General features: G+C 44.2%; 1 protein-coding gene across 6 annotated transcripts in view; it reads right to left on the bottom strand.

Moving 5' to 3' along the window:
- Window positions 1-18,920, bottom strand: part of LOC111869778 (protein O-linked-mannose beta-1,2-N-acetylglucosaminyltransferase 1) — a 420,171-nt gene that overhangs the window by 33,884 nt on the left and 367,367 nt on the right. The window lies entirely within an intron of this gene.

Below are 18,920 nucleotides of genomic sequence, written 5' to 3'. Positions count from 1 at the left end.
TGCGTCAAGGCATGTAACAGACACGATGTCTGCGACATGACGCAAAGAAAGGAGCACAGTTGAAACGAATGAGATTATGAAAACCGCCACACACCGGTCTGAGTCATGATTCTGAGGTCAGCTTCATGCTGACAAATCACGAATAAGAAAGACTGCGTCTTTTGTTTCATGTCTTGATGCTTGTCTTGACGCAGTTGGTGTGCGGCCGCCCTTAAATCGCGCGGACGCTGTGACCGCTATTGGACTCGTTTCTGCTACAAGATAACCTTCACGAGGACTGTTGAACTGTACATCCTGCGGCTGTCAGGACGCTCACGTTACGGGCGACAGGACATAAAGCTGTGAACGACAAAGTGAGGACGGGTAGACAAGTTCACTGGCGACCTCCATTCGTGAGCCAGACCTAGCCACAAGAGCCCTTATTTATAAACTATTAGCCTGACAGTTATAGACGTGTCTTCTTTCCAGTAACATCAATATTCATACAACTGCTGAAAATCCTCCAGCCAGGTAAATATTGTCACGTGTCCGGGGTTCCGTGACAAATAATTGCGGGTTGCGGATTAGATTGGATAAGCCGTTTACAATTATAATCACTCCGAAATAGCGTCTTCCAGACGATGCGACCTGACTACTCCGTCGTCTCTCACGTCTCATCTTCAACGTTTACTCACTCTTCCACCTCTGTTCTCGGTGGAGTGTCTTTGCTGTTAGTCCTTTGCTCCGCTCCGTTCGCCACTGATCTGCTTCCGAGCTCTGTTCCGTTTGGTCTCTTATCTTCCACAGTCGGACGCACTAGAAAACACCTACTTGAAGGGTATTCGTTGCAGCGGGAACTGCAGTAGCTCTGGCCTTCATTCCCGTGGTAACGGTCTCTTATGCATGCGCTGTCTCAGAAACGTTTCATTTTCACCCCTACGATACAGAACCGTGGATACTGAGCCGTTGTTTAACAATGGATGTGTCTGTATGAGCTGTCTCGGAAACGTGTTTTAACAGCCGTTGTCTAGCAATGGACGCCCGTTAAGATATCCTGACTTTTAGGCGACACGCCACAATATTTTAGTTGCAAGAAACATGGAGATCAGTATTCTCTGGACTTTCCACCCTGTTCAGCATGAAAGAGCAATTTCCTCCTGCTGTAATGTTTGTGCAGCACATTAGCAAACGATGTGTAGGATCCCTCTCTCGCGTCTAATTAATCACGATTTGTTAAATCCTTTTGATGTGGTTCGCCATTTACTCTGTCCCACAAGTGATCCAGTGAGACTGACAGAAGCCCAAAAGCCAACTCCAGAAGACAGAGTGGGTAAGTAGCCGCAAGTAAAATGTCTGTTAAGCTCAATATCGTCTAAAATGAGTTGCCTCGTGTCTCGATCGATACATTAAGACACATAAAAGCTGAAGTTGTCCCTGTGCTTAACTAATTAAGCAGTACACCATGAAGATGTATGAGGGAGTCGATGTATAGATCCACGTTTTCTTGACCTCGGCACTAGTTGGAGATGAGTGGTCAGCGTCACGTCCCGGCTACTTTACCCCTTGGGAAAGAGCCCCGGTACCAATTGGATAGGAGGCTGGGTGGGCCCCAGAGCAGGTCTGGACGCTGTGGAGGAGAGAAAATTCTTGACCCTACCGGTACTCAAAATCCGACCCCTCGGTAGTCCAGCCCATAGCGACTATACCAACTACGCTATCCCGGCTCCCTCATTAAGATCTATAAAGTAAACAAAAGGTAAAACTATCCCTACAACAGGCCGTGGAGGCCCATAGGATTGTGAAATGTTGAGGTTCCACATTTTCTAGACAATCGGCTCATAGATGGCGGTGATGTTGTCAGCCCTACGCACCGGCCGCCCTTTGCTTCCCAGATGATTCCTGGTACTCATTTCTGTTAGAGGCTGAGTCGATCACAGGGCCATAGTGCGGCTGGAAGGATTAGGTCAACTGAAAGAGATCCAATGACCTCATCGGGATTTAAACCCGCGACCTTCCGGCTTGTAGCACAGTGCCTCAACTAACTACGCTACCGCGTGCCCCTCATTAAGGCCTATACAGATATAAATATATGTTTATTTAAAATAGAATGGACCACACCGCTACAGTATGCAGTTTGTGTTAAGACTAATTTCTGTTAATAGGACCAATATGAATTCTGCATTTACAGGCCCACTATAATGATTTCAGATTAACTACTTTATATAGAGAATTTTGTGCCTGGCATGGAGGCATCATGAACACACCTACGATTTTACTTTAAGACTTTATTTCGAGCACTAAGAAATCAGAACATAATGCCGGAGCCAACATCTGAATTTATGTCTGAACAGTGACAAGTATGGGCTATATCTAAACGGTAAGTTACATACCAAATCAGTAGCANCTTGCAGATTTCTTATATTTTTTCTTCTACCCTGAAGATGGAGGCGATACGTTCCTCCGAAACGTCGGTTAACACCACATAAACACGGTGCCAAATCCCAGAAGACTGCTTTCTTATTAAAGGAAGCAGCAATACTGCTACAGCTATCTCTATTCGCACGCAACTCAGCTACCCTGAAGATGGAGGCGATATGTTCCTCCGAAACGTCGGTTAAAACGAAGAATACACGGCGCCAGATCCCAGAAGACGACTTTCTTCAATGTAAGATTACTTTCTGAATTAAGACGCCATAGTTCGGGGCACGGTGCGCGGTCCGTCCCCTCCTACAACAGAGCTTTCCATGTTTCGTATAGTAATGGGGTCCATCTCTAGAAATAATCGAATGGTCTCGTAAAGGGACCAGCTCAAGAATGGCGTATTACTTTCCTTCTCGATAACGCGCGCAATAAAAGCTGGAAGATCATGAGAAATGGACAGAGAATTCTGGTGGGAGGAGACAGCGGAGTTAACTGCCTACACATAACATACATACTTTTACTTTTGCGCTTTATTGCAGCCTAAATTTACGTTGTGGCATACGAGTGCATGTCGCAGAGGAAATCTTCATGGGCCGTACAAACAGACTGGGTGTAGTCGAAACTGAGAATACAGGTCGACAGATCGATATGCCACGTCAGAGGCGGTTGTTTGAACAGTGAGTATATACCCCTTCATAAAGTTAAGCTGAGAAGTAATTTGGTTCTTCAAGATGACACACTGAATCTTTATTACAATGCCCAGTCTCCGAGTTTAAATCTCTGACGTAACAACAAATGTGAATGTTATTTCAAGTTCCTTCCTCAAACACGTTTCGGAATGTAGACGTGTTTCCATCATCAGTGTACGAAGAAAGATTCCTACTGTCGCGAGCTTCCCATAGCGGCGGGTTGGGTTCGATCCCAGGTCATACGTGGGATTTGTGGTGGACGAAGTGCCACGGGGACAGGCTTTTTTTTCTCCGGGTACTTCAGTTTCCCCTGCCGATCTTCATTCCTTCAACTGCTCCATATACTCATCTATCAACCGGGGTTGGTATTGTAGGCCCAGCCGCCCTACGAAGTGGGCTCAGTGTCACCCACCCTAAAAGTTTTGACGTCTTGACCAAAGTGATTATTGCGTGCAAAATTCTCTTTTGAAGGTTTTAATCAATTTCTTTTATGGACCAGTTTTCCTCTCTCTCTGTGTTCCTCGTTCTTATTCTTTCTTCTATTTCCTCCCTCTCTGGAGAGTGCAGACAGTTAAGGTTATTACAATGAATTACGACTTGCCTCTAGCTTTATGGGGTTCTCACCCCCCGGTTCACGGACACATGGTCTTCCCTTCAGTGTTCACTAACTCGGAATACCATCCCCTGTCTCATATCTCATGTTCTGGACATTCGGAGTTCTATTCCAGGGGTTTGATATCTGGAGAATTTCTGCGTATTACTGTATGTTATGTGCGCGCATACCCCAGACGCGCATGCGAATCCTATCCACATTTTTACATTATTCTCCCGTGCACTCCATGGTCTCTCGAACATTCTGTTGCCTTCAAGCGTCCCGATTAGAATTCTATATTTGTACTTCCATTCAGACATCTTCGATTTGGCCTTCATAAAAATAGGCCTATTTCCAATTTGGTAAAGTATATAATTATGAATCCTCATGCAACCTGGGAGCCTGCCGTCTCACAACCCTACGAGTCTTCACGGCCTGTTACAGGGATAGATTTACCTTTACCTTATGCCACCTTCTCCAGAATACGGTTGTCTTCTTCCTCTCTGGTCCAAACGTTGTCCTCAGCACCCTATTCTCATGTACCCACAATTTATACTAGATCTCAGTAGACAGGTTACGGGCTGGACGGCCAAAGTTCGATTCCCGACATGAGAAAGAGATCTGTCTTTATTCCACAGCGTCCAGACCGGCTATGGGGACCATCCAGTTTCCTATCCAATGGGTACCGGGTTCTTTATCTGGAAGTAAAGCGGCCGGCGCGTGAAGCTGGCCACTCACCTCCATCTAGTGCTGAGGTCAAGGATAGTGGAGCTATACCTCCACTCCCTCATATATCTTCATGGCATAGTGCTTAATGAATTAGGCACAGGAACAGCTTTACCTTCTTTTATCTTAATGACGGAGACCAAGTTTCACACCCATACACCAAACACCAAGGTCGTATTCTGAAGTTTCACAATACGAAACTCTGATCTGGATACCGGCTTTCCTGACCGAGGTTTTCCTCAGCCCCTTCAAGCAAAAATAGCGATAAACTTTGAAAGTAAGCTAAGGTTGCTACAGTTGCACTTAATTTCCCTGAACGCTAAACAACCCGAACTACTGGACTGACTAGGTTAGTTAACTACACAGGGTCAGATGGGGATGACACATGAATAATGATGGACAGGAGAGGACTGGGAAGGAATGGGCCCTGATCTAATAGAGGTGCTATCCCGATGTTTGTCTGGGCTGAATAAAACCACGAAAAACCTCAGTCAGAATAACCGTAGGTCCAGGTCGAGATTCGAACCCAACCATCTGCTGAATACAAGTCTATAGAGCCATCTCTACACCGTGTTCTGCGGCACAGTTTATACATAAACCACAACCAAACAAAAAAGGTAATAAACGTTAAGTTGTCCCTGTGCTTAATTAATTAATCACTAAGTCATTAAGGCGTATGGGGAAGTAGGTGTGTAGCTCAACCATGCTTGACCTCGGCACTAGCTGGAGATGAGAGGTCAACTTCACCCGCGGAAAAAGAGCCCCTGGTACTCACCGGACAGGCTGCAGGGTAGGCCCCAGAGCCGGCTTGGACGCTTTGCAAGAAAAACTTCTTGCCTCTACCAGGAATCGAACCCCCTGTAACCCGTCTCCAGACAGACTGAACTATTCCGAACCGGAGCATTAATCCTTCCGTTTCTGATGGCAATAACCGAAGACAGAGATTATGAACTGAAAAGCAGCAGCCACTCCCCAAGTTTAACCTGCTGAAAGCGGAATTTAAAAATGCAAAAATTCTTTTTATTAGCAGATGATCATCGAGTTCGCATGATGAAGGCTTCTGCACATAATTCAATACAGCTCGTATAAACTGGGGAGGCTGTTTGCATACGCCAGAGGCTAAAAAATATTCGTAAGTTTTTAATCCTGTCACCGTAATTGCAGTGCTTTCTGAAGGCACTGTGTACATAACTTGTTAAGCAGGCGACGTTGCGTAAGGCTCCCAGGCTGCATCCGACAAATCTGAATCACTTTCAACTTCCGGCATGAAAGTGAACTTCGAGCTAAATTTAAAGACATACAACGATTATGATTCACAACCTTTAAAGCCATTTATTTGGACATTCTCCATCGAAAAGATGCGACAAAACGTTATGACCAAGAGATTAACGCTTCAGCTTTGTATTCGAAAGAGTGCAGGTTCAAATCTCGGAGCGGAGATCAGCTATCCTGACAATTTTCATGGCTTTCCTCAGTCACTATAGGTAAATATCAGGACAGTACCCCAAATCAGACCATAATCTATTTCTTTTTCTCGTGGGGTGAGACTGAGTCCACTTGGTACTGCGGCCACTAACCGGCCTCTTTGAGGCCGCGCCATAGCTCAAGCGGTTAGTCGCTGGCTTCCCACCGCGGGGGCCCGGATTCGAGCCCGGGCCTGGTCAAGTGGGTTTTGTGGTGGACAAAGTGGCGCTGGGGCAGGTTTTCTCCGAGTAGTTCGGTTTCCTCTGCCAATCTTCATTCCACCAATTGCTCCACAATCACCCTCACCTATCATCTGGGGCTGGTACAATAGGCCAGAAGTGGCCGCAGTACAAGGGACTCAGTCCCACCCCACTAGCAATAAAAAAACTGGCCTCTTTTATCAGCCAAATATGATAGATGGTGAGTATGGAGCAGTCGGTGGAACGCGAATTGACAGGGGAAACCGAAGTACTCGGAGAAAACTTGCCTCAATGCCACTTTGTCCACCACAAATCCCACTTGACCAGACCCGGGCTCGAACCCGGGCCCCCGCGGTGGGAAGTCAACGACTAACCGCTTGAGCTATGGCGCGGTCACTTCTCTTCCAATGTCCTACTCATTAACCATTCTACCTTCTGACGCTCTGTAGTCCAGTCCAATATTGCTACAAAGAAAACAAACTCCGTGGCTTCAGTCCGCAAGCGAACTATACCGAACGAGCGACTGTCGCTTGTCGGCGAAGTTAGTGCCATTTTTAGCGGATAGATGGTGTCACGTTGTCGGCGCAACGGATCCCAATGGCCGTTAATTTCAGTTTTCTAGACCGCAGTCGCTATTTTCTTGAAATAGCTCCTCGATTATCCTCCCGAGGCTGAGTGGACCCCGTTCCAGGCACACTACTTCTTAGAAAATTTGGTAGCGCCTGTATACGAACCGGGACATCTGGATCTGTAGCCAGGAACTCTTACCACTAGATCATAGAGGCGGTCGCGAATATATACAGAAACTGTGTCGTTTTACATTACAAATATTGACGGCGGATGAAGTCCAGACATATATCCTCACGCGTTTACTTCTGTTGCCTCTTGCTTTAACAACGGCGTTGGCAGCAGCAAACAGAGCAGGACGAACATGACAAGATGATTAGAACGGATATATAAATTGATGCTGATGGGGAGAACTTCGAAGGCGACGATACTCAGTGAGGGTCAGTAACTAAGTTACAGGCGCACGCATGCGCACAATGAGACCGGTAATTCAATTTTCGGACCTCGTACGCTTATATAAGTTTCATAAGAAAGCAAACAGAACACTGAAAGCAGTATCATCAGGGATACGATAACCTGTAGTCCTGTAGAAGTCCACCGACATTTCGGAGGAAGGTACTGCCTCCATCTTCAGGGTTGAAGAGCAATTAAGCAAGGCAGCCAATAATTTGATCCCTGGCTCTTAATGGGTAATTGCTTGTCTTACTCTTCGATCCTGTAAATGACAGCTCCTTCCTCCGATACGTCCATAAACTTTTACCGGATTATCCCGGAAGACAGTACTTTTCATAGTAGCCGTTGTGAGAACGGGACTAATATACATTCTTAACATCATATAAAGCGCTTGTAATAAGATCTTACAAAAAAAATAAAGTTGTCCCTGTGCTTAACTGATTAAGCACTACGCCATGGAGGCGTATGGGGGAGTAGATGTATACAGCCACGTTTTCTTGATTTCGGCACTAGATGGGCGTGAGTGGTCAGCTTCAAGCCCCGGCCGCTTTACTCCGGAGGAAATTGTCCCGGTACCCACTGGATATGAGGCTGGGTGGGCCCCAGAGCCGGTCTGGACGACATGGAGAAGTGAAAATTCTTACCCCCATCGGGACTCGAACTCCAACCCCTTGGGCGTTCAGTCAGTCGCTATAAGATCTTACAAAACACAGCAGAAATACACTTGGAACAATCAAGAGAACATAAAACTTGTGAGACAAAAATAATTCCGTCCTCTCGTTAGAAACATTAACACTCTCCTAGGCCTCTCGCATTCTCTCCTTCCGTTCTGTTAGAACACTAACGCCTACAATAAAACTTTCCTTGCAGAGCTTCCAGTTAGGCACGAGTCACTGATATGGATAGACGGACACACAGAAAAGTGAAACCCTCAGTTTTATCTCATCTCATATCAAAACATTTCTTCAAATAGGGTGTGAAAATATCGTGCTTGTCGGAGACCCAATTCCTGGAAAACATTTTAACATACGCGCAACTCTGGCGACATATTCGTCTGATCGGCCACCGTTGCGCAGTGGACCGAGCCACCAACCGCAGCGATCAGGTTGTGTGGGATTTGTGGTGGACAAAGTGGTGCTGAGGCAGGAATCCCCAAATATTTCCATTTCTCATGACAATTCTCGTTCCACCGACTGTTTCACATCATTCAATCCTTCTATCATCAACGTGATGTGGTCTCGACGCTTATAATATTAATAAAAAACCAAAAGAATAAACCAATATTTTAAAATTTTGTCGAGTTGAGATATAGGCTTGTTTCTTATGCAGAGATTCATCTGTTCGAACCTCTAGCGATTACATGCTTATGTCGGTTTAATGCCAAAATAGTACCTTGTAGCTCCTTCCAAATCCTTACCCACCCACCATTGACGACCAGCTTCCTATCTCACGCGACTCACTGTATCTGTTGTGGTTGAAACAGAATCGTTAAATAAAAGCAATCAGTCAATCCACGTTTTCATTTCGGCTCACTTTTTACTAGCAAGTTTACTATTCAGTAACTGCTTCATGTTTATTTCGATCCCGAGGAAGGAGGCCATACGTTTTTCCGAAACGTAAGTTGACTTTCAAAGAACTACATGAAGTTATATCTCATAAGATAGAACTCTTCACGAAAAATTAATTATATTTTTATTTATTATATAGCGGTTAGTCGCTGGCTTTCCACAGCGATGGCCCGGGTTCGATCCCGGATCTGGTCAAGTGGGATTTGTGGTGGGCAAAGTGGCGCTGGGGCACGTTTTCTCCGAGTACTTCGGTTTCCCCTGCCAATCTTCATTCCACCAATTGCTCCACAATCACCCTCACCTATCATCTGGGGCTGGTACAATAGGCCAGAAGTGGCCGCAGTACAAGGGACTTAGGCCCACCCCACTAGCAATAAAAAAAACAAAAAAATAATATTTATTATATGAAATAAGAGAACTGTCATAACCTAAATTTGCTGTCACTGATCGGTGCCTAGACAGTTTGATTTTTCCAGGACCCCCACAACTGAAAATCAGGCCCTGATGCCAGAGACTGTACATCTTGGCCAATAAGAACGATGTTCTCACTTAACCTACAGCGAATTGAATACTCAATGCCGAACTTTGCACTTTGGCGTCTTCGTTTTGTCGGAGTCAGACGGCTGCTTACATGAGGCAGTCACTGAAATCAGTCAATGTAGTCTGACTCTTCCTCCTGTATAATTCGTCTGACCACCAGACCACAGAGGAGGTCTCGAAAGGGTCAACACCATGCCTAATATATGAATATTTGGTCACAGAATTTAAGGAAATTTGTAAACCCATCACCGAACGTTCGGGCCTCATGGGGACAAAGTAACAGCGATAATCCTCAGCTTCATAATTGATTCCGTTCAACATATAATATTAGAGCGATCAAATCAAGCAGGATGCAGTGCGCAGGGCATGTAACATGAGTCAGAAAGACGATGCAGGAATAAAAAATTCTAGTCTAGAGATCACTTGGGAGGTTTAAACATCGATTGGAGGACGATATTGAAATGCTGACCCGTATGGAAACGGGGTCGAATACCTCCACCGTTGCCCTGCGAGTCGTAGGTGGCGACGAAAAGGGAACCCGGTGCCTGGGGGTATAACCGGGCCATCTTTTTCCTGGGGGATATAAATACGTGGATCTGGCCCTCCAGGTTGGGGTAGTCTCCAATCTGAGACAGTAAAATGTGGTCATGAGTCCCCCCGGACTCGGAACCGAGAATGACTGCGCTGACGAGGATCAGCAGCAATTGTAAACAACAGACTCCAGACTCATTCTCTCGTCAGAGAGGGTGTCATATAAAGACTATGCCTGCAAATGTTCAGCTGAAAAAAAAAACACATTGATGGTCGTGAGTCCCAAAGGGGTTGTCTACCAGACGAACTGATCGGCGGTAAACCGCCAATTGCAAAGTAACTCTACCTCTAAATGTAACTCTATCGAAAGGATCTTAAAGAGGACTGAGGGAGTGGATTTGATTCAACAGGATCAGGAGACAGACCAGTAGCGGGATCCTGTGAACAATCCAATTCCACAGAAAGTAGGGAATTTCTTGATTAAAGGGGCGACTACTAACTTGTCAAGAAGTTCCCTGTTCCTTGGAGTTAGTCAGCTGCACAGCATGGTTAACACTGTCTGTGCTTAATTCATTAAGCACCAAGCCATGAAGATATATAGAGGGGATGGAGGTATAGCTCCAAGATTTTTTACATACACTGTACAACGTATTAAAAAGTCGAAACATATTTTAAGTTCAAATGTTGCTTTTAAATTAAAATGATGTAGTATAATGGCAGTGTATATCAGGGTATGTCACTGCCCAGAAGACTAAGAATTCTGATAATGTAGGGAGTATCTTCCTCTGGAACGTCGGCATCTCTTTACAAGACCACACGGTGTCAAAATACGTAAGATTACAAATCCTGAAACTGGAAACTACACGATGTCATAACCAGGAGACTAAGAATTCTAAAGATGTAGGAAGCATCTTCCTCCGAAACGTCGACATCTCTCTATAAGACCACACGGTGTCAAAATACAGACGATTATAAATCCTGATGATGGATGAAGCTTGTTCCTCCGAAACGTCAGCGTATCTCTAATAAATTACGCTGTATCGAGATTCAGGAAACTAATCAAACCTTAGGTTGATGGAAGCACGTTCTTCTGAAACGTAGGTGTAAGCCTACAAGACTACACAGCGTCACAAACCAGAAGACCACAATCAGAGGCAAGGGAAGTGTTATGCAGTTAGCGTAGTTCCTGTGTCCGTTTGCCAATCCCCGATATGGGACGTACCTAACTTCGTTGCCAGTTTTAATCAGGAAGCAAACGATCTTACCTTCAGCCTCACAACAATCCTTCGGGGCGCAACAACAAAAACAAGAAAGCAGTTTCTTGCTGATGCAAATAAACTTGCTACTTTGCCTAGTTACTGCCGAGAATTTCTCTTTCCATTCCGCGTGGAGCTTCTCTTCTGTTGCATCTATTATTTCAGTCCCCTAGAGGTCAGCATGAACAAATTATACGGAACATGCAAACAAGCATTTCTCCCAATACACTAGAGACCTCTGCTGTTGAATAGCAAGGATCAGCTCTTCAAATTATTTTGGCGTGTTTCAATTGTCAGTAATTTCAAGTTTCTAGAAATGACGAGAAATATTTTCGGAACATTGGCGTCAGTCATCAAACAGCCTCTAATATTAAGAAACATATCTGTTAGTTCTCCTATTGATGCAGGGAAATTGAAGTAAAGGTTTCAAACTTTCCGACTATATTATTAAAACTAATAAAAATGAAGGCGTTATCTCTTGAATTTCGAAGAATCGCGAGCAGAGAAGAGTTTTGAACTATACTCACTGTGATAATTCCATAAATGAGTTTTCCTTCGACTTTAAAAAAAAAGATATTAGTGCTCAAATATATATGAGTGTGAAACTGTTTACTATACTCACTGTGATAATCCTATAAATGAGACTTCCTTGACTTTAAAAGAAGATATTAATGCTCAAATATTTACATAGTCTCGTCATTTTCATTGGTCCGTGCAGCATAAAAAGGGGGCATACTGTGTTATTCCATGCTGCCTGTTCTGATCATATTACCCGACTTTCCCCTAGACTAAGCCAAATATCAACGAATATCCTCTGGGTTTCGTTAACTTTCAGGTACAGAGAGAAAGAAAGAAAGAAAGACAGACAGATAACCCTACAATCACCAATGCTGGGCCGAAGTTCGAACCCAACCACTCTCAAGCTTGAAGAAAGGGTGACCGGTTCACTCCAACGACTGGTGCGAAGACTGCAGTGTACAGTTTCTGATTTGTAGTTCGGAGAGAGGCCAAGTTTCGGAGAAAAGGGCGTCGGAACGAGAGCCAAGCAAGAAACCAGCATAATGTTAAGTTTGCTTGGTTCACTCTTCGATCCTCTAGAAAGAGGCGATATGGTCCTTCGAAACGTCGGGATCTCTCCTGTCTACACTGCGATACAACTCAGATAACCGTATCCTTCATCTCATTTAGCAGGACGAAAGAGCTGAAACAGTGTCGTGAAATAAGTATCCAAGCCACTGCTCCAGACATACTTAATGTCCCTGACCTAGGCACTAAGGTTCTCAGTCTTCACTAGCCGTATCCTGGCAACGGATTTATAAGAGTCTCATTGTCACTTCAAATCACACACGAAGTCTTCTTTGTACAGCCTAATTCCTTTCTTGTCATTATTCTGCAACTGTCAACTCCGAACACTCGGCTTCATTCCTCTGCTCACAAGCTCATATCCTGGCAGGTTGGCGTCTCGAAACTCGAATAACTCTTCTTTATAACCACTTTGCACGGACCACGCAGAAAACAGCCTCTCTATTGTCGGAGAAGCGTGTTTATAGCGCCGATGCATAGAATCGGATGTTACTCGAATGTTTCTTGCTTATTCGTTGCCGCGGGAATGTGTTTACCGAGTCCTTGCCTGGCAATGAACCTCTGTTCTGACTTCGTTATTCTGGCTTTGGGCGTCATATCGCAGTACATATCAGGTAGAAAGACGAACCGTCAAGAGGCCTGCAGATACTTTGCGAACGTGTTCTTTGAGATTCTGCACTAATGCTAAATTAAAATTGATTTTCGTCGATAAAAATCTCGTCCTTTGCAACCCAGATGGAATTTTGGGAAGTCAACTGAATCGGCTATCGAATGGTAGGCTGGGCAGGCTGCCAGATGAATTAATGACGGAACTCAAAACAGACTTCCACATTGTACCAACATGCATAATCTAATACTGCACAGCTATTCGCAAAACACTAGGTCTGAATTTATTTCCCCTTGTGATTTTGCATGCTTAATTCGTTCACACTTTCATTTATTATTGACATAAATCTATTATTTCAAGCATACGAGTAAACCAAAACCTCGAGCGTTAATGAAATAAATTTTATTGTGACATGAAAGCCAGAAAACATGGCCGTTTCAAAGCAACAGAATGGTAAGAGCTATAAGCGTTCAAACAAAAATAAACTCCGTAGCCTGTAGTCCACAAGCGAACTATATCGACGGAGCGACTGCCGCTTGTCGGCGATGTTAGTGCAACTTTTGAGGACAGAGCGTGTCACGTAGTCAGCGCATTAAATCTCCACGGCCGTTAATTTCGGTTTTCTAGACCGGAGCCTCTATTTCCTTCATATAGCTCCTCAGTTATCCTCACGAGACTGAGTGGACCCCGTTTCAGACCCACTACTTCTCAGGAAATCTGGTATATCTAGGAATCAAACTCAGGACCTCTGGATCTGTGGCCACTAGACCACAGAGGCAGTCCATAAGCCTGTACATGTTTGTTTAATATATCCGAACTTGGCATTATTTTCAAAAGTTTTACTGGCTTCATTTTATGTTCGCAGTAAAATTCTGTCTTGTATTCTGATTACATCTCCGAATTTACTTGACAGATTTAAATTAAATTTCGTGTGAAAAAAGTATATACTAAATGTTGCTGAAAGCTCAAACCGAATTTATGGAATTCTTCAAAGAGAGTTCATAGTACAAAAATCAGCGCATTAATGAACATCAGCTTAATTAATATATACACATTTTAATTAAAATAAAAGTTAAAAAAAGTAAAGCTATCCATGTAACAGGCCGTGAAGGCCCATAGGGTTGTGAGACGTTGAGGGTTCCACATTATCTAGACAATCGGTTCAAAGATGGCGGTAAGTGTGTCAGCCTTATGAGCCGGCCGCGCTTTACTCCCCAGGAAAATTATTTAATTAATTCCTGGTACTCATTTCTGTTAGAGGCTGAGTTACCCCCAGGGCCTAGTGCGGCTGGAAGGATTAGGTCAACTGAAAAAAAAATCCAATTACATCATCGGGATTTGAACCCGCGACCTTCCGGCTTGCAGCATAGCCCCTCAGGTAAGGAAAAGGTAAAGTTGTCCTTGTACTTAACTAATTAAGCACTACTCCATGAAGGCGTATGGGGGAGTGGATGTAAAAGTCCATATTTTCTTGACTTCGTCCATCGTTCGGTATTCTAAAGAACACGACGTTTCGGAAACCGGATCCTGAGGTGAGGGGGGTTGGAAACACCCTGCTCTGTTGCATCCATTAGAAGGATCTAGCCTTTTGGAAAAGAAGAGTGCTTCGTGGGAAAACAAATTCCAACTTTCTTTCCTTTCGGAAGTCCAACTAAAAATTTACGTGACAGTAACTTACGAATTACATAAAACTGACTCTGTCTTGTGCTATTTCTGGGGTTGCTTAATCTCGGGAATTCCCGTGAGAGTTCATTCAATGGGAAGCATATAGAAAAGTCTTCGAGGTGCGACATAAATGAATTTTAAAACGTGTAACAAAAGAGGACAAACTCATTATACGATATGTGCGGAACTTTGGTATGAGGGAAATCACCGTAACATGTGATCTTCATTTTTCAGAGACATCACTGTTGCGGTCGTCGGTTCGATCCTCAAGGGGAGGGACAGGGTAACGTTCTAATTAACGTTACAATAGGGCCCAGGGTGGACAGGTCTGATAACTGCGCTGTCAACTGATCTCTGTGGATGCAGTATATAACGTTAATTACTTGGTGTAATTACAGCACAAAAAGTTACCTAATCATAGTAATTAGCGATTGGCCGGCTGATGACTCACTTGTGCAGCAGGCGACATAAAAATAAAATCGTTTTCCAATTAAATTGCTCAAAAGGCTGGTTTATTAAACGTCAATCAACACAAGTTATTTTCAACTGGAAAGCTATTAACGTCACTGCTTTGTGTTATCACGCAATTTCATGCTTCATACAATTAGTTCTAATGCATATTTGTTGTCTTTCCTGGTATTTGAGGGCCAAATCTTAATTATTCATGGGCTGTTGTAGGGGAGCTGCAGATCACTCTGGCCGAGAGGTCTAAAGCATGAACTGTCTTCGCCCGCTTGAACACTGGGATTGTGGGTTTGAATCCCACTTAAGATATGTATGTGTGTGCGCGTTTATTCTGTGTCTGTGCTGTCCTGTGTGTAGGTAGCGGCCTTGCGACGGGCCGATCCCCCGTCCAAGGAGATCTACAGACTGTGTAAAAGAACGAGAAACTAATAAAGGGGCCAAGGTCCAACAAAGGGCTGTAGAGCCATTGATAGATAGATTTTGTAGGGGAGATAGGTAAGTTCGCAAAACATTCATCCTCATATTAAAAGAATAACTATACCGACCGAGCGACCGCCGCCTGTTGGCAAAGTTAGTGCCAACTTTTGCGGATAGAGGGTGTCGCGTGGTCAGCGCAACGAATCCCCACGGCTGTTAATTTCGATTTTCTAGACCGGAGCCGCTAACTTTCCATTCAAGTAGCTCCTGAATTATCTTCACGAGGCTGAGTGTACCCCGTTCCAGACCCACTATTTCTCAGAAAATCTGGTAGCGCCGGGAAACGAACCCGGGCCTCTGGATCTGTAACCAGGAAATGTGACCACTAGACCACAGAGGTAGTCATTAACAAGGTACAGTATACGCAATACTCGAATATCAGGACAACAAAGATCTTCTACGAGTTTACATTGAAAATATCGAAAGCTGCAATGCTTGACATCAGCCCAATCGAAAGGAATTTCTTGATTCCAATAATTAAGTAATTTAGCCTTTTACAGCACAGCGGTGACTATATATAGTAGCTGCTTTCACATTCAAAAGCTCAGTGTTTCGCTCACAGAGTGCGTTCAAGCGCGCGCTGTTCTCAGAATAAACACCAAATATTTCCCTAAATATCTTCAACCATTAAGTCTTTGATATGAGAACTCTGTGTGTTTCCTGTGAGAAATTCAATCCCAGAATATTATTTTGATAAATATCAGGCCTAAAAGTATTTAAAAACTAATCTGTAAGCCAGCCAGAATATTCCGTGCTAAGAGTAATATATACACGTACATATACAAAAAAAAAACACGCAGATTTAAAGTCGCAGGAAAGAGCAAAGTGTCGTAGATAAAGAAATACAAATGAAATGTAATCTAAGACGCTTAAAACGATGGAGGAAATGTGTTCGCTCTTAAAAGGGTGTTAATTTAGTTAACACAAACATCTTGGAGGAAAACACTGACACTGCTAATGTACATAAAGAATGGCAACTGTTAACTGTTCCTGCAAACACAGCACAAAGGCATCTAAGGCCACTGCTTACGCTGACGGTACGGGATTGTGCTTAGGAGTGTGGAAAGTCTAGGAATGGCGGGTCAGTGGCTACAGCTGCACTGTGGGAGGGGGGAGGGAGACGCACATAATCAATACGCACTCTGCAATCCTTGTCTCAGAGAAACTTGACTAAATCCAATGTGGACCTACAGAAGGAACAATGAATTACTCTAAACGTTTATACAGAGTGTAAGTGAAACGTGGTAGACAGCCTTCGGACACACGTTCCAGACACATAAAACTAACTAAGAACTAAACTCCATGGCCTGTAGTCTGCAAGCGAACTATACCGACCGAGCGACCGCCGCTTGTAGGCGAAGTTAGTGCCAACATCAGGGGATAGAGGGTGTCGCGTTGTCAGCTCAACAGATCCCCACAGCCGTTAATCTCGGTCTTCTAGACCGAAGCCGCTACTTTTTCATTCAACTAGCTCCTCGGTTATGCTCACGAGGCAGTGTGAACCCCGTTCCAGACCCACTACTTCTCAGAAAATTTGGGCCGGGAATCGAACCCGGACCTCTGGATCTGAACTTTGACCACTAGACCGCAGAGGCGGTCATTTACACACACCAACACAAGAGGAAATGTCAATATCAACGTGTCAGGAAATATTTAATTTGTGAGTTATAGTTGATTTTCCAGCGCGAGAGAAATTTTGTCGGTATTTTGCTCAACGGAAGTGCTGAACATTTTGTTGTTGTTTCATCAGTGCTTCTCACAGATGATGCAGGTCACGGTAGAGACGGCATCATCAATATTCACAACAAACACCAGTGGCCAGAGGAGAATTTTCATGGTGTAAGCCACTCTAGACATCAGCTGTAGTTCAGCATTAATACGTGGGCAGGGACTGTCGGTGATTATTTGCCCGCATGTTTTGCCACGTCGGCTTACAGGCAACCACTACCGAGGTTTCCACTTACATGATCTGCCAAAGCAACTGGAAGTCAGAGCACGAACGCAGCGCATGCGTGATGGCGCTTCGGCACATTCTAGCCGTGCTGTGCGAGATGGCCATTGCATGGCCTCCACGCTCGCTGGACTTCAATCCTCTGGATTTTCACCTGTGGGGACACCTAAAAATCCTTGTGTAGGCAGCTCCTGTTGATAACGAAGAAGCACTTCACCATCGAATTGTGGATGTCTGTCAGACCTTCCGCAACTGCCCCAGAATCTTTGAACGGATGTGGCGGCCCATGATGAGATGTGTCTAGGCCTACATTGAATCTTATGGAGAACATTTTGAGCTTTACTATAAATGTAGTCTTTCAACTATAACTAAAAAATATATATATTTCAGGACATATGTTGATACGGACATTCTTTCTTGGTCTAGTGATCAAAGTTTCTGGCTATAGATCCAGAGGTCCCGGGTTCGATTCCCGATGGCACGAGATTTTCTGAGAAGTAGTGGGTCTGGAACTTGGTCCACTAGCCTCGTGAGGATAATTGAGGAGCTATTTCAAGGAAACAGCGGCTCCGGTCTAGAAAACCGAAATTAACAGCCGTGGGGATCCGTTGCGCTGACCACGCGACACCCTCTATCCGCCGAAGTTGGCACTAACTTCGCCGACAAGCGGCGGTCGCTCGGTCGGTCTAGTTCCCTTGCGGACTCAAGACACGAAGTTTGTTTGTCCGCATTATTCTGTTATACTCCGTGTAAGGTGCTTAATTAAGCACCAAACCATGAAACAATTGAAATATAACTCCATGCATTGTTAACTTCGCACTGGCTGCAAGCATGCCGTCAGTTTGGCCCTCGGCCACTGTACATCCGAGGAATGAACCCCGCTGCACAAGAGGTTGGATTGCGCAATATGCGGGCTGGACGCTGTGGAGAAGAGAAAAGTCTCTTTCCCGTTCCGGTGGATCGTACCCCCCTTCCCGCTTTTCCATCCATTAGACTAGTCACTATACTGACTGCGCTAGTGATAACAGTCAGGGCTCAACTGACATGTTCGTCTGCTCGTCTGTTACGAGTGAAAATCAAAGCCGGTGAATGAACATCTGTCACGCTCTTTCTCCTACACCTCGACACATGCCGAACAGAAAATGACATATTCTATACACATTGTATATATACGAGACTGTATTGTATATATCTGGCACGTTATATGAGGACGCCTGGGCCGTTGCAGATCACGAGTCTCAACAAACCAATTATAAATATTTTACTGTATTGGAACAGCTGCTGTAGTTGTAAAGACTTCAGATTTTATACCCAATTGTACACTATTAATATTGTATGTATACATTTTAACTTTTAGAACATGTACTGTAATAGTGGCCTGTAACTGTATTGAAGTAAAGGTGTCCCTCTGATGATGGTCTCTGAAGACCGAAACATGTAATGGCATAAATAATTGAAATAAGAAAAATCACCAGTCACACTAGACGGAACTGTTTAACTTTTCATGATACGAGGACGTGTTTTTGGAGCAGTCTCTCTTGTGGAGAAAATTCTGGCAAGCACAATATTTGTCTGGCTGGTGATACTACTACTACTACTACTACTACTATTATTATTATTATTATTATTATTACTACTACTACTACTACTACTACTGATGTTGATGACGATAGTACTAATAATATT

The sequence above is a fragment of the Cryptotermes secundus genome, unplaced genomic scaffold, assembly GCF_002891405.2.
Source record: "Cryptotermes secundus unplaced genomic scaffold, Csec_1.0 scaffold93, whole genome shotgun sequence".
NCBI classification, from domain to species: domain Eukaryota; kingdom Metazoa; phylum Arthropoda; class Insecta; order Blattodea; family Kalotermitidae; genus Cryptotermes; species Cryptotermes secundus.
This window is presented reverse-complemented; position numbering and strand designations above follow the sequence as displayed.